The sequence below is a fragment of the Dendropsophus ebraccatus genome, chromosome 8 (genome assembly GCF_027789765.1).
Source record: "Dendropsophus ebraccatus isolate aDenEbr1 chromosome 8, aDenEbr1.pat, whole genome shotgun sequence".
NCBI lineage: Eukaryota > Metazoa > Chordata > Amphibia > Anura > Hylidae > Dendropsophus > Dendropsophus ebraccatus.
Window position 1 is genome coordinate 45,000,674 of NC_091461.1, and position 14,352 is coordinate 45,015,025.

At 41.1% G+C, this 14,352-nt stretch overlaps 1 long non-coding RNA gene across 3 annotated transcripts in view; it reads right to left on the bottom strand.

Annotated features, from left to right (window-relative positions):
• LOC138798555 (uncharacterized) overlaps window positions 1-14,352 on the bottom strand; it is a 228,033-nt gene that overhangs the window by 140,643 nt on the left and 73,038 nt on the right. Inside the window, exon 3 of one of the 3 annotated variants that reach the window (XR_011364099.1) lies at window positions 4,275-4,322. The exons of the other annotated variants lie outside the window; for them this stretch is intronic. This is a non-coding gene — a long non-coding RNA (uncharacterized lncRNA). Of the gene's footprint in view, window positions 1-4,274; window positions 4,323-14,352 lie in introns of those variants that run through there. 3 annotated transcript variants of the gene reach the window in all.

A 14,352-nucleotide genomic window follows, 5' to 3' on the forward strand; every position in this document is an offset into this window, starting at 1 on the left:
ACAACTTTTTCCTTTGATAAATTCCCCCCATTGTGCCCCATGAATATAATACTGCCACATTTCCATCCCCCCGAAAATAATAGTGCCACACACTGTGCATGCACACTGTGTGTCCTTGATAGTGTGACAAACCGTGCCCCCTTGATAGTGCCACACACTGTGCCTGTGAATTTAACAGCTTCATACACCATGTCACATGTTATATTCCCTGAATATAATGCAGCCACATAATGTGCCCCTGATTATAATAGTGCTGCATACAATGTGCCTCCTATACAGCACAACATACTGTCCCCCCACAAATTAGTAAAACACACATTATGGTCTCTGAAAATGACAGTGTGAAGCACCAAACTGGTCAAATGCCCTCCTGAAACATGCCATGAGTAGTTCACAGTGCCCCAGAAGAAATCATAGTTCCATTCACTGATAACTAGCCACAATTTGACTTTCCCAGAAATGACACAGTGTGAAGAGGGTAACATACACTACATGAAGGGCTTATGGGAGCTGCCAGGGTGTAAACTGTGTCCAGAGCAGTAGAGGAGGAAATCTGCCTTTTTCTGTGTCACGGTGCAGTCATTTTCACTGTGACCTCCCTGACCCCATCACTCAGCACTGTGTTCATGAATACTCACCAGAACCTGGGAGCCAGCACCAGCCAAGAGGAGGATGACAACAGCAGCAGCGTTGTCAGGTCGGGGAGGGGGAAAGCAGCACTCTGCTCTACAATGAACATACTGACGTGTTAGAACCTTACATGCTGGGCTCGGATGTGGCAAACCAAGGACACAACCGAAAAGCCACATAGCAGCCAACTGTGTGCCATAGAGGAGCAGCACATACTGTGATTGCCAGTACTTGCAGATGGGGATCAGAAGGACCATGGAAGATACATCAGAAGTGCCCAAACACATAGCGCACTGGAGGGTAAGGAGCCGGGAGGTCAAGCTCAGCAAACTACAAATCTACCGTTATCTGCCACCAATCCAGTGCAGGACCTGTTCATGAGGCTGTCGCTACACACCCATGTCCTGAACTTAGTTGATTTTAGTATAGGGGTGGATCTGACAGGCATAAAGATGAAGTGGCGGCTGCCCAACTCACACCAGGGGCACATACAAAATAATAGTGACTTTAATAAAATGACAGGGCCCAGTTGCTGCCCCTGTTAGGGACAGAAAATCTGCTTCCTGAGACAAAGTCCACACCTTGCCTCATGACAGAAGTGGCCCTGGTTGAGAGATACGGTAAATCTTAAAATACTTGTAAATTGCTCCACCAATGGTCTTCATCCAACCTGGCAGGGCTTTAGAGGATCTGCAGGAAAAAATTGTAGAAAATACCAAAATTCAAATCTTGTGGCATCATATCAAAGAAGGTGCTTCAACTAAGCTTTTTACCGCTGTTACAAAAGGCGATTAAGGTGACTGAGTCAATCAAAAACTTTAAAATCCTGCAGCGCTAGGCATTAAGAAGGTGTAGTACATATAGTATAAATTATATGTGACAACTAACTTTTATGTACTTTTATTACTTACGTTTTATTAAACAAAATGAAAGAAGCTTTAAGTTAGAAACCCTCCAACAATGTGTACAATGCTCAGAATGTTTAATGCCAACTATGGAATACAATGTACAGAAAACTTCTTTCCTCCCAGGCAACTTATTCACATTCAGCCCTGTGGTAATGTCATAAGTTGAAAATCAAATATTTATTTAGCATTTGCTTCATATAGAACATTTACTTTTTATGAAGCCACAGTAAGAAAAATCAAAGGAATTGTACAATGAACATGAAAAAAATATTTACTTCATATTGGAATATATAGTGGCTATGAAAACTGCATTCTTCTTTTTGATAGTAATAGAAAAGCCTAGAATCAATAATATGTTTTGCCCTGATATGGGTAAAGGGTAATGAATAGATTACAGGACTGGCCTAAGGGCCCTATTATATGAAGCTATTAGCTGCCAAATCAGGGAAGATAACTTTCCATGTAATTAAGACAACGATCAATGATCGGCTAATCGTTGTCTTTCAGCAAATTTAAAAATCATCCCAAGCTCCTGCAGGACAATAACATCCCCTACCAAAGTAGCTTAATAGTTATTTCAGGATTTGTCAATTCTCAAATGTTCGACTAACCCCACTGAAATCAATGGAAGACTTAAGCATTTAAAGGGGTACTGAATGTTTTTTCTTTAAAATTAATTGGTGTCAGAAAATTTAGATTATAGATTTGGAATTTACTTCTACTTAAAAATCTCAACTCTTCTAGTATTTATCAGCTGCTATATGTCCTGCAGAAAGTGATGTATTTTTTGCAGGCTGACACAATGCTCTCTGCTGCCATCTCTGTCCGAGACAGGAACTTCCAGAGCAGTAGCAAATCCCGATGGAAAACCTCTCCTTCTCTGGACAGTTACTGTCTTGGACAGAGGTGGCAGTTAACTGTAAAAATATAAAACTAATAATGGCACAGGGCACAAAAGGAGGCATGCCCTGTGTCATTATTTTTGCATTCTGACTTCTCTACGCAGGTGTAAAGGGTAAATTTTGCAGTTTTCATACCTTATTTTATATCATACTTCATGCTGCTTGTTCAAGTAAAAAGAGATCTTTCATCAACTGCAGATTGAGCTAAGTGGACAGAGCTTTGCGGCAACAGCACCACTTAGCCCCTCCCACAGCGCCACCACTGGCCCCGCCCCTCCATTACATCATGGGACCATAGGCCTCACCCCCTCGTTGACCATTGGAACAGGCTGGCCTAAAGGTCTAGGCCCAACACTAATGAGTGTCGAGGGGGCGGGACTAACATTGGCATTGTGGGCAGGGCTAAGTGGCGCTGATGCTGTGAAGCCCCACCCACTTATCACAATCTGCAGTTAATAAAAGATCATTTTAAACGTGAACAAGCACAATGACGTATAATATAAAATAAGGTATGACAACTGTAAAATTTACCCTTTACATCTGTGTAGAGAAGTCAGAATGCAAAAAGGGGGTGACAGTGTCACTTAAAACACAAAGGCGGCCTATCCCTGTCTGGATCACCAGTGCTCAATAAAAGTCTGGAGGCCATTTTGAGAAGGTCATCAGCAGGAAAAAGCGGAGGGTTGGTTGGTGCAATCTACATGTACTATTGCGAGACCTGTTGCATGGAGAATACCATGCCACATACAAAATAAAGGGCAATTTATTTCCCCATAAAGCACATACAACGTGTTTTAAGGTTTAACAAACTCTTCCTCTGAACTGGAATGACTTCTCCTCTCTAAAAATTAGACAGTTTTAGTAAATTCACCCCAGTACAATACCTTTTGCCCTTTCTTCTAGGTAGGATTACGCATAGAGTAACTTTAGTCTGTTAAGAATCCTTCAATACTTTGATTCAGCTGTATCCCACATGGGAAAATTAGAAATTACATAATTTTCATCTAAATTACTAAATTGTCTGTGGAATACATGAACATACTGAGTCCTCCAAAGAGTGACACTCTCTGCAGCTGCCTTTTGCTATAGTTAATGGATAAAATTCCTGAATGGGGGATGATAATAAATTACCTCAGAATTACCTGGGAAAAGTATTTAAAATGGACATTTTATGCCAGAAAACTCATTTAGGTATAATAGTTGGCACAGGTCAGAACCCAGAGGTAAATCGAAATAGGATGGGTGTATGGGTGAACCCCACTTTGCAGTGCCTAAAGCACCTAAACATATTTATATGCTTCATTTTCCTATACTATCCTCTACATGTTTTGTGATTGGTTGAATTAATTCATTTTGGGAAAACTTAATGTACATAAAAAAAAAAATCTACCTAATGATTTGCCTTTATATTACAACATCTCTTATCATTTGCATTGAGCACCAACTCACTGTACAGAATCTAATTATGTCGGCCCTTATCTACTCGGAGATCTGTGCCGGTGACAAGTAGCCTTTAATATTTTATTTTCTTCCAGAAAATGAATGTCCAGGGATTAGAACAGTGTCAGTAGCGTGTCAGTAAAATAACATAATAAGAAAATCATTACCAGTATTTGATAATAGAATAAAAAAAAATAAAAAGCAAACAGCACAGCACATATTCCACAAAGAGACAATAATAAAAAAATAAAAAAACTGAATGTGATGTATGAATATTTATGAAAAACAATTATTAGCCTGAGCTGAGCTAGACAGTTCATGCACAGATCATTGCCAGCAGAAATGTAATAAAGTAATCTCAAAGTATTCAAAGGGAAAACAGTTGGGGACTTACTTTATGATGTTTCAATGGGCTACATTACTTAAGACGCCATTCTCTAATCTACAAAGAGAGTGTTTCGATTATTATAAAACTATCTCAAACAGACATATTTAAAAACCGAAAGCTTTCATACATCAATCAACTGATTCTCAAGATAGTCTTGGGATATTGAAAAGCTTGTGTGTCTGTATTAAAAATTGCACGGGGCTGTAGAGCCGGCGTTCTGTGTCAACTTTTGATTAATTAGACGACCGTTTTTCTTTGCTTTATCAAAGATGTATTTTGATTGAAATCAATGGGGGATCCATTGTCACATTCATCTTCTGTATCCTTTGTTGATTCTCACTAAAAAAAATATATATAATGTAGAAAAGACACTAAAGTACCTTTCTATTCGAAAAACCCACAGCTGTAGTTTCTTTGAAAAATTGCTGCCTTATGATATCTTTAACTGTAGAGTCCTAGTTGACTAAAGGCCCTTTGAAATTATGCCTCGGGCATCAATAATTCTAAGTGAGTAGGCCACGGGGAGAAGCGGGCACGGGTTAAGACATGATCAAATGCAAAATATTTGATGTTTTATTTCAGAGCGCCAGCCTTTATTTCGTTCCGGTGATAAACAATTGGCTGACATTTAAAAAGCGACCTAGTGGGGTGTATAGGAAAGCTCCTGATAACGTGGCTCTCTGAAACATGGGAATTGTCACCATTATCACTATTCAGTCTTAAATCAACCATTCTCAGCAGCTGCTGGAGTTAAATTTATCTTTCTTAACAGAACATATATGAGGCAGATGGAGTTTAAGAATATTTGCAAGAAAGGTCATAATCCATGAAAAATAGCTCCAGGCAGTTTTATATTATCTGGCAGTAGGTGGGCAGATTTCTATAATTTTCAAAGGTTACATTGTGTCTGTTTATGTAGTTTACAATATTACTAAATGTATATCTTAAACAGTCCTATCTAGCTTGTTAAGTCTCACACTGATCGAAAGGTATCTCATATTGATTGTATGCTGATGGGAATGTAAAACAGTTTGGTAATGACTACTATGTACTGTACTACTTTACTGGCCAAAACCTGGTCTGTGTTCATACACTACAATCATAACTGAACATGTGGTTTGCATAGAGGTGTCATCGGGGGCAAATACAGAGTTTTGGATCTGATGTTCATGCAGCTTGTTGCGTAAATCACAATATCACAAGAATTGCCTAAATTGTGATATATATATATATATATATATATATATATATATATATACATATTTGCCACCCCTTGCAAAAAAATACTAGCCACAGGCCTAGAGGCTATATTACACGAAACAATGTTCTAGGGGAAGTGAGCGCCGAACTGTAAGGTCAGCATTTGCTTCCCCCTTGTTACCCACTCGCTTGTGCTTTTACATGCACAGACAGCAAGCGTGAGGGGCTGCCTGGATAATCTCTAGATCATTCGAGCCTCCTATTGAAGTCGGCAGCAGTCTGCCTCCACCACTCCTCTTATGCGGAGTAATGCTCAGCAGGCGACTGCTGTACAAATTGTGCTCTTTCCACATATTGAAAGACCACGATCAGCCGACACTGTGCATGTCAGCTGATCTTGGCCTTTTAACACGTCCTATTACATGAAACAATTATCAGCCAGAACGGCCACATAGGGCTGATAATCGTTTTGTGTAATAGGGCCTTAAAGCGACTCTGTACCCACAATCTGCCCCCCCCCCAAACCACTTGTACCTTCTGATAGCTGCTTTTAATCCAAGATCTGTCCTGCGGTCCGTTCGGCAGTGGATGCAGTTATTGTCATAAAAACAACTTTTAATCTGGCAGCACTGTGTCTAACGGCAGGGGCTTACATTTGTATATGCATTAGGCTGGCACACCCTCTCTGTCCTTCCTCCCCACCCTCCTCATCATTAGGAATGCTCCAGGCAGATTGCCTCCTATTCCCCACCTGTGTGTATAATGAACATGGGCTGGATCGTTAATACACCTGTGCAAAGCTAAAACAGCAGTAAATGTTCCTGGATCATTCCTAATGATGAGGAGGGTGGGGAGGAAGGATGGAGAGGTGGTGCCAGCCTAATGCATATACAAATGTAAGCCCCGGCCGTTAGACACAGCGCTGCCGGATTAAAAGTTGTTTTTAGGGCAATAACTGCATCCCCTGCCGAACGGACCCCAGGACAGGTTTTGGATAAAAAGCAGCTAGGAGGTACAAGTGGTATGGGAGGGGGGACATATTGTGGGTACAGAGTCGCTTTAAAGCAGTCTGCGACTTAAAGGTAAAGTGGCAGGGCTGGGAGCCCATGGCTCTGAGCTATAGTATAGTTTCTTTCCTGAAGGTGTGGATACAGTTGAAGGCTATGTGCAGTACTTTTAGGTTCATTTTGGTGCAAAACAACCGCCAAGTGTACATTATTGCCATTCTATGAAATGTGAAATCTGCACTTTTTTTATAATGTTTATTGCACTTTCTCTCTGTACCATATACTTGACAAGTGGTGAAGGGTCAAAATGACACACACATTCACATTCTCGCCATAAAGTTACACTTTCCTGACATCTAGTGGTAGTGTTAAAAGGCTGTAATTCCCAGGCCTCCCGCTGTCTTCTGCTCTCCACTGTTGTCATCATTTTGACAACATCGGGTGATGTGCCATTCCCATTGTCCATTTTCCTTCAGAGCATAGGAAACCATGAGGTAGTGGTACTTCCACTGCACAGGTTAACCGTCACCAGTTACCATCTGCAATGTCCCTAAAGGGGTATTCCCATCTAGTGACATTATCCCTATCTATAAGATAGGAGATAAGTTGAGCAGTGGGGGTCCGGCTATTGGCGTCCCCACCAATCCTGAGAACGGGGACACAACTGTGGCAGGAATGAACAGAGAACTCCACCCATGTGCAGCCAGTACTTTATTCATTGTCTAACGTGTCTAATTGCCTGCAAAAGTTTTGAACTTGGAAATATCAGGTAGCTCCATGAATGGATCAAGCATTGGCTGTGCCTGCATGCTCTATTTATTCCATTAGAGGTTATTGAGAGCTGCCCATAGAGCAATGTATATAAATTGTGCTGTCAGGCCACCCTGGAGAATTACCCGGATTGTTAGCATTTATAAGTAGCTTGCGCCAAAAAACACACATAGTGGTTGGCTCATTTAATAAGCCATATACATGACATAATGTTTTTTCCCCACATAATCAAAGCCTTTGTAGTTTTTCTTGTAAGTTAGAATTTTCCTATAAATTTTTTTAGTATGAGTACTGAGATGTTTTAATTATACCTTATATGTAGTTGATAAATGTATACTAGTTTTCCCTCTTTCATTTTAGTCAGTCTTGGAAAGCACATTTTTTATTTAGTACAGGGTAAACCAAAACAGATGATAAGTCCTAAGCTTTCACCATAGATCTGGCAACATTTAAAAGGATGTGTGAACACTCTCAGAAATAAATGGTACTGGTTATGATATCTATCTGAATATGCTATATTAATGGCAATCCGTGTTCTTTTATTGGAGGTAGTGTATTTCATGTATACAATCACTATCAGCTCAGAGAGCTCAAATGGTCTTAACTAAAAGTTTGGTATAGCCATCCCCTATTATTTATTATTATGTCTATATGTATAAAATATGTATAATTAAAGAAAATTTTAGTTCTAGATCATTCTCAAAGCTCAAGTGTCAAGAAGAATTTTCTGATCCACAGCATGCATGCTGCCTCCGTCCTCCATCCCTCCCTGCTTGGATTCCAGCAATGAGCCTGAAAAGTGTGGGGGAGGGAGGAGGTATGCACTGTATCTACAGCATCCTAATATTTAGCTATACAATATCCAGGTATACAGGGCCATATAGCACCACTACTACTACTATTGCTACTAGTACAACAAGCATCAAACACCATCCAGTTCTAGGGTAGTGAGTGTTATTACCTTATTAATACCATGTTAATTTAATATTTTAAAGGAATAGACATTCTTGCAATTCAGTGAAATTAGAGTAGAGAGCAGATAAAAGGTAGTCTACTCAAGAGAATTATATAGATTCTGTACAGAGAGAGAATAGAGTTCATACGAGACAAAGCAGATGCTGTAAAAGCTAAACTAAACACAATTTTTATTAAAGACCATAAGTACCAAGAAACAATGGGAAAAAAAATATTTTCATATTGTATCCATAGCTTTCCACTGAATGAATGTTTTATAACAGCAACTTTGTCTTTTTTTTTAGCTTTAAAATCCCTTTATAGCCATATACAGGTAACTGATAAAATTCACTTTAGAGAGCTTAAGAGCTTACTTTATAGTAAGGCTGAACATTCACTTTAAAGCATCACACATCTGTTATAGATAAAGACAGTCATGGTCATGGATTTATGTTGGATTGTATTGACTTATGATATATTTGTTCCAAGTAATTAACAAGATTACTTTTTTATGTTCCTACCATTAGGTATTTGTGTTACACCATCATACAAATAATTCACATTTAATAATTTCATCTTGTTTTTATTGATATTGCAGATGACCCAGATGCTACATTTTTGTATATTACATGTGTAGAATGGGGCTTATATTTTATACTTACTAGAGTCGACAAATTCCTATTTCATTTATACCCATACTACAGGCTACATGTCAGGACAGGGAGGTACGGACACAACAAGACAGTGGGCCCTGAGTCTGAACCAACCCACTGTCCCTACCTACTTGCCTCAGTCGGCCCTAGGCGGCCATGTACAACCACAAAGGCGTTCCCTACGCTGTATATGTGGAACACTCAACAGAAGAGACAAACAAACACAATAAAGGATAGTAAACAAGCCAAGTCAGAACCAAACGGACAACGCGGTACAAAATCAGCAAACAATCGGATAGTCAAATAGTCAGGCTGGAGGTCAGATAACAAGTCGAGCAAAACAGAGGAATTAGGAACGGGGATCTCAGGAGTAGACAGGGAAGCTGGGACCAGGGAGTTAACATAATAGCCAGCAAGGTAATGCTGGTTCTGACTGCTATATATACTGGATCAGGAGCCCGGACCAAAGGCTGATTGGTCCGACCTCCTGAATCCAGCTAAACAACAGCTGCAGACCTGCAGGCTGAGTGGCAGAGCGATCTGTCACTCAACCTGAGTGTAGAAGCCGCTAAGCTAAGTTGCCGGCCAGCTGCTTGTCACGTGAGCTTGGGGCGTCCCTGGTTGTCAGGGATGCCGTCGGATCTCCGTGACGTCACTCGACTCCGGCAGGCGGAGCGACGGCGAGCCGAGCTGGAGGAGGTCACCGCAGGATCCTGGTTAGGTAAGTCCCTGACACTACACCTGTGAAGATTGTGCATGGTTTCTTCACTGTATTCAGTAAGTGCCCTTAAAAAAATCCATTTGTGATATCAATACAACTGAAAAGGAACCAAAGTAAGAGCTAGCTAAACTGAAATGTTATTTTTTACCTAAAGAAATGGAACACAATCAATAGGAGCCCTGAAATATCCTACTGTAATATGAGTACACATTAGATGAAACCATTGCTTAAATGCATAGAAAACCTTGCCTTAAATATCAATGCTATCTCATTTCTAATATCTCATTACTTAATTAAACAAGTCTTTGATAGGCTAATGGGCTTTCATTACCGTCAATTAAAATACACTTGTAATAATAAGAATAGTCATTTAATAAAGTAGTTCTATTGGATGTTAAGCTTAATAGAGAAGTACCCTAAAATAGAAATATTTATACAAACGTTAGTTCTATAACCTTGAAAAATGTTCTGCTTTGGGACATAAAAGAATTTGGTTGACATGGTTTATTTTTTTTTTAAAGTGCTGAAAAGAGGGAACGTCAGCTACATCTGAAAACTGGTTTCAGGCAATATATCTTCACACAATGATAAATTGTGGATGGCGTTCTTAGGATAACCAGTCTGGATAATCAATCAAAGGAACATTTACATTCATTGTTCCTGAATTCCCAGGATAAATTGTCATGCTGAGCAAGTAACACACTCTAAATGAATCAAGGCAATTACTGAGAAAAACTCTCAATGCAAATAAAACAGTAAATACCATATATATAGCTTAATGTACATGAGTTGTTTTTGCTTCATTCATCTTCTCATTTAGATATTCTTAATTTACATTTTCTTAGAATTATGTTTATTCTTTCTGATCACAAACATGGACAGAATATTAATATATTGCCAAGCCTACTGCCATATACTGTACTTATAGTTACATATAACAACAGTAAGTATTGGTTGCTTTATTTACAAGTAATTGAGTCAGTTTCTGCCTCCCATTCCTAAAAAATAGTCTTTGTTATAAATTTAATAACTTTAAACTGCCACTCAGAGAAGGTTGAAACAAATCATTCCAAATGGCTTTCAGCAGTAGGCAGGTTAGAGGGGGTTACACATGGGATGACAGTAGAAAGAAGAGCATTCATGGAGGGCTGTAGATAGAGAAGGAAGCAGATACAAGTACAAGTATAGAGAGAAACAGGGGTCACAAAGGAAACTACAGGGACTGTAAATGCGAAAACTAAGCAACCTTTGTAATAAACTCCTATGAGCTTTTTGCACCATAAAAAAACAAGAGTATAAAAAATGCTTTTTAAAGATATCCATAGCTTTTAGGTTTGTTTTAAAACAATGTATTTTAAGTAAGCTTCAGGGTGCCTTCACACATAACGGATATCCGCAACGGATTTCACGCTGCGGATTCGCAGCAAAATCCGCTGCAGATCCAGTGCCATTCATCCCTATGAGAGCACATACTCACAGCGGGATTGACATCCAGCTGTGAATATGTGAGTTAACCCTCGCTGCCCGCCACCAAGAGCATACATCGCCTGCTCGGCACTACGGCTGCATGTGAGGCTCCCATCGGTCCAGCTCAGCCAATCAGTGTACGGCAGCACTGATGGCTGAGCGGGACCGAGGCCGGGAGCATGACAGTAGGTAATGTATGCTCTCGGTGGCGGGCTGCGGGCGGCGGGGGCTGCAATGGTGGCTGTGTATTGGATTTTCAGAGTGGATTCTGAAATTTCTAGTGCAATACAGTACATAGTTTGAAAAGTGATGGCATAGTAAATTATCAATATTTATATTCAATATTAAAGTAGAACAGGATTAACACAGATAACTGATAATTACATACCTAACTATTCATGACATGCTTATATTATGGACATTATCAAAGCTAAAAAAAGGGCCAACAGGCAATTCATAATTGGTTTGGTAGTCTGTTCCAACCATACAAACAGGAAGCCTGAAATAACACTGCAAAGAGATGTAGTGATTGTGAGCAGAATACATGCTCAGCAGTGATGGGATACTGGGAGGCAGCCAATTGCCGATGTCAGAAATACATATTTGGCAAATGTATTATAAAGTTCAGTATGCAAGCAGTTTTTGCTTTTTTTTTTAAATTGAATTATATTCAATGTATGTGTTATTATTAGAGATGAGCGAACCTCGAGCATGCTCGAGTCCATCCGAACCCAAACTTTCAGCATTTGATTAGCGGTGGCTGCTGAAGTTGGATAAAGCCCTAAGGCTATGTGGAAAACATGGATATAGTCATTGGCTGTATCCATGTTTTCCAGACAACCTTAGAGCTTTATCCAAGTTCAGCAGCCCCCGCTAATCAAATTCCGATTGTTCGGGTTCGGATGGACTCGAACCCAAACCCGGTTCACTAGTTATAATCTACCTAATTCTATAAACATAAGATTTGTTTACATGATATGGTCACTGCACTCTCAACAAGCTTAAAGGGAACCTGTCACCCCCCGTTCCGGGGTGACAGGCTCCCGACCCCCTGTTAGAGCCCCCTATACTCACCTAATCCCGCCGGGTCCCGCTTCTGGAGGTGGTTGGGTGATGAAGATCTCAGCCGCTGCAGCCCGGCGCGCTCGCTGAGAGATGAGTCCAACGCTCATAGAGAATGACGGAGCGCTGGACTCTCCTGTCATTCTCTATGGGTGTTGGACTCATCTCTCAGCGCGCGCGCCGGGCTGCAGCGGCTGAGATCTTCATCACCCGTCCACCTCCAGAAGCGGGACCCGGCGGGATTAGATGAGTATAGGGGGCTCTAACAGGGGGTCTGGAGCCTGTCACCCCAGCAATAGAGAGCCCCTCCTCCTGCTATGCCATCATTATTAGTCGGTGGAACGCACGCAGCGTTCCACATAGGGGAAGTTGTGGCTGTTATTCATTTATGCGCCACTACTTAAGAGAGGAGCAGCCATGTATAGTCTCCTAGGGACATTCCATCATGGCAGGAGCTGACCTATCCCAGGAGCTGACCTAACAACACTCTCTGTGGCTATCTGTGACAGTTTTGGATGAGTATTGGCTTTCTTTACTTATGGATCCTGTTTGTTGATTTATTTGTTGTGGGTTATCTACACCAGTGATTTTCAACCTTTTTTGAGCCGCGGCACACTTTTTATACTTAAAAAATCCCGGGGCACACCACCAACCAAAATGACACTAAAACAGTACATATTATACATATAGTTAATAATATAGATTCTAAATGTATTTATACTCACTCAGTGTGAAACCTGGGCCTGTTTTCTTCTCTCCTCTGTGCTTCTCTCCTGTGCTTCTCTCCACCATACTTCTCCCCCCTACTTCTCTCCTGTGCTTCTCTCCACCATATTTCTCCCCCCTGTTTCTCTCCCCCATCCCCAGGTTTCTCTCCCCCCCCTTCCTTCTCACCTCCTCCGAGATGGTCGCCGCTGCTGTCCGCCTCACCTACTGGCCGCCCGTAGGGTCCGGACGTGCTCCTCCAATCAGCGGAGACCGGGAGCGTGGTGCGCTGCGGCGGGCCGTAGCGCACACGTTGATTGGATGCGTGCATCACGGCCTGCTGCAGCGCACCACGCAACCACCCACATTATAATCCGCCACTGATCGCTGCGCATTGCCGGGGAACAAAACACAGGGGCACCATAGTTTGGGGAACTTTCCCCGCGGCACACCCGACCATGTGTTGCGGCACACTAGTGTGCCACGGCACACTGGTTGAAAATCACTGATCTACACCACATGGTTTGGACCATTTGTTTGGATGTATTATTACCATGCTCACACAGATCACAGTGTTTGTCCTGGGAACCCAGCAATGAGATCCCTATTTTTCTATCTGATCTATAGTCCCAATATGCTGTATCTTTAAGGACTTTACTGTCTCATTGGTCTGCTCCCCAATACCTGTACTTATCCAGCAGCCCACAAGGGGTAGTGTTAGTGGTGCTGCTTTATGTATTTATCCCACTACCTTTTGGAGTTTTGTTATTATTTGTGTTTGCACCAGTGTATCCCTGATGATCCTGTGGTTACAGCACAGGTGAAACGCGTTGGATGTTTGTATCTATTTTGGTGTGGTAGTTTATCTACTTGGGTCACTTTTTTATTTGTTTGTTTGTCTTTTGTCCTGCACTTAGAATAGCACAGGGAACGTCATCGTTGTTGGGGCCACCCTATTAAGGAGGTGGGTACCCCCAAAAGGCAGGGACAGCGCTTCTGTGATAGGAGTGAATAGAATGCACTGTGTTCCTTTGTGTACACACGTAATTATCTGATGAACTGTTAGCCTGTGTTCCCTGTTTATCGATATTCTTACTGTCCTAGGTGCCGGTATTGGTCATTCACGTGGATTGTGTTACATTGTTTATTTGTTTTTCGTGTAATCATATTTTAGTCTGATCAATTAAAAGTTATGTTTTAAGCCCATCTAGTGCCTGCCTTTTAGGAGTTGGAATTCTGTAATTTGTGCATGGTAGCACGGGGCTATGCCCATCTTGTTGGAGATTTCTTGACCACCTCTTTCATTAGTTTGGTCAATTGTGGAATTTTTTTTTACAAGGTCCTAAGACTCTCACTAACTTAAAGCCTTTTGCCTTCTTCTGGAGGAAGTTCTCCCTCTCTGAACGTAACTATAAAGTGAGTAACCGAGAACTCCTGGCTATTAAGTGGGCATTTGAAGAATGGAGACATTTCCTTTAGGGGAGCCAAACATAAGATTATGGTCCTCACCGATCATAAAAATCTTTTGATACATTGACAATGCC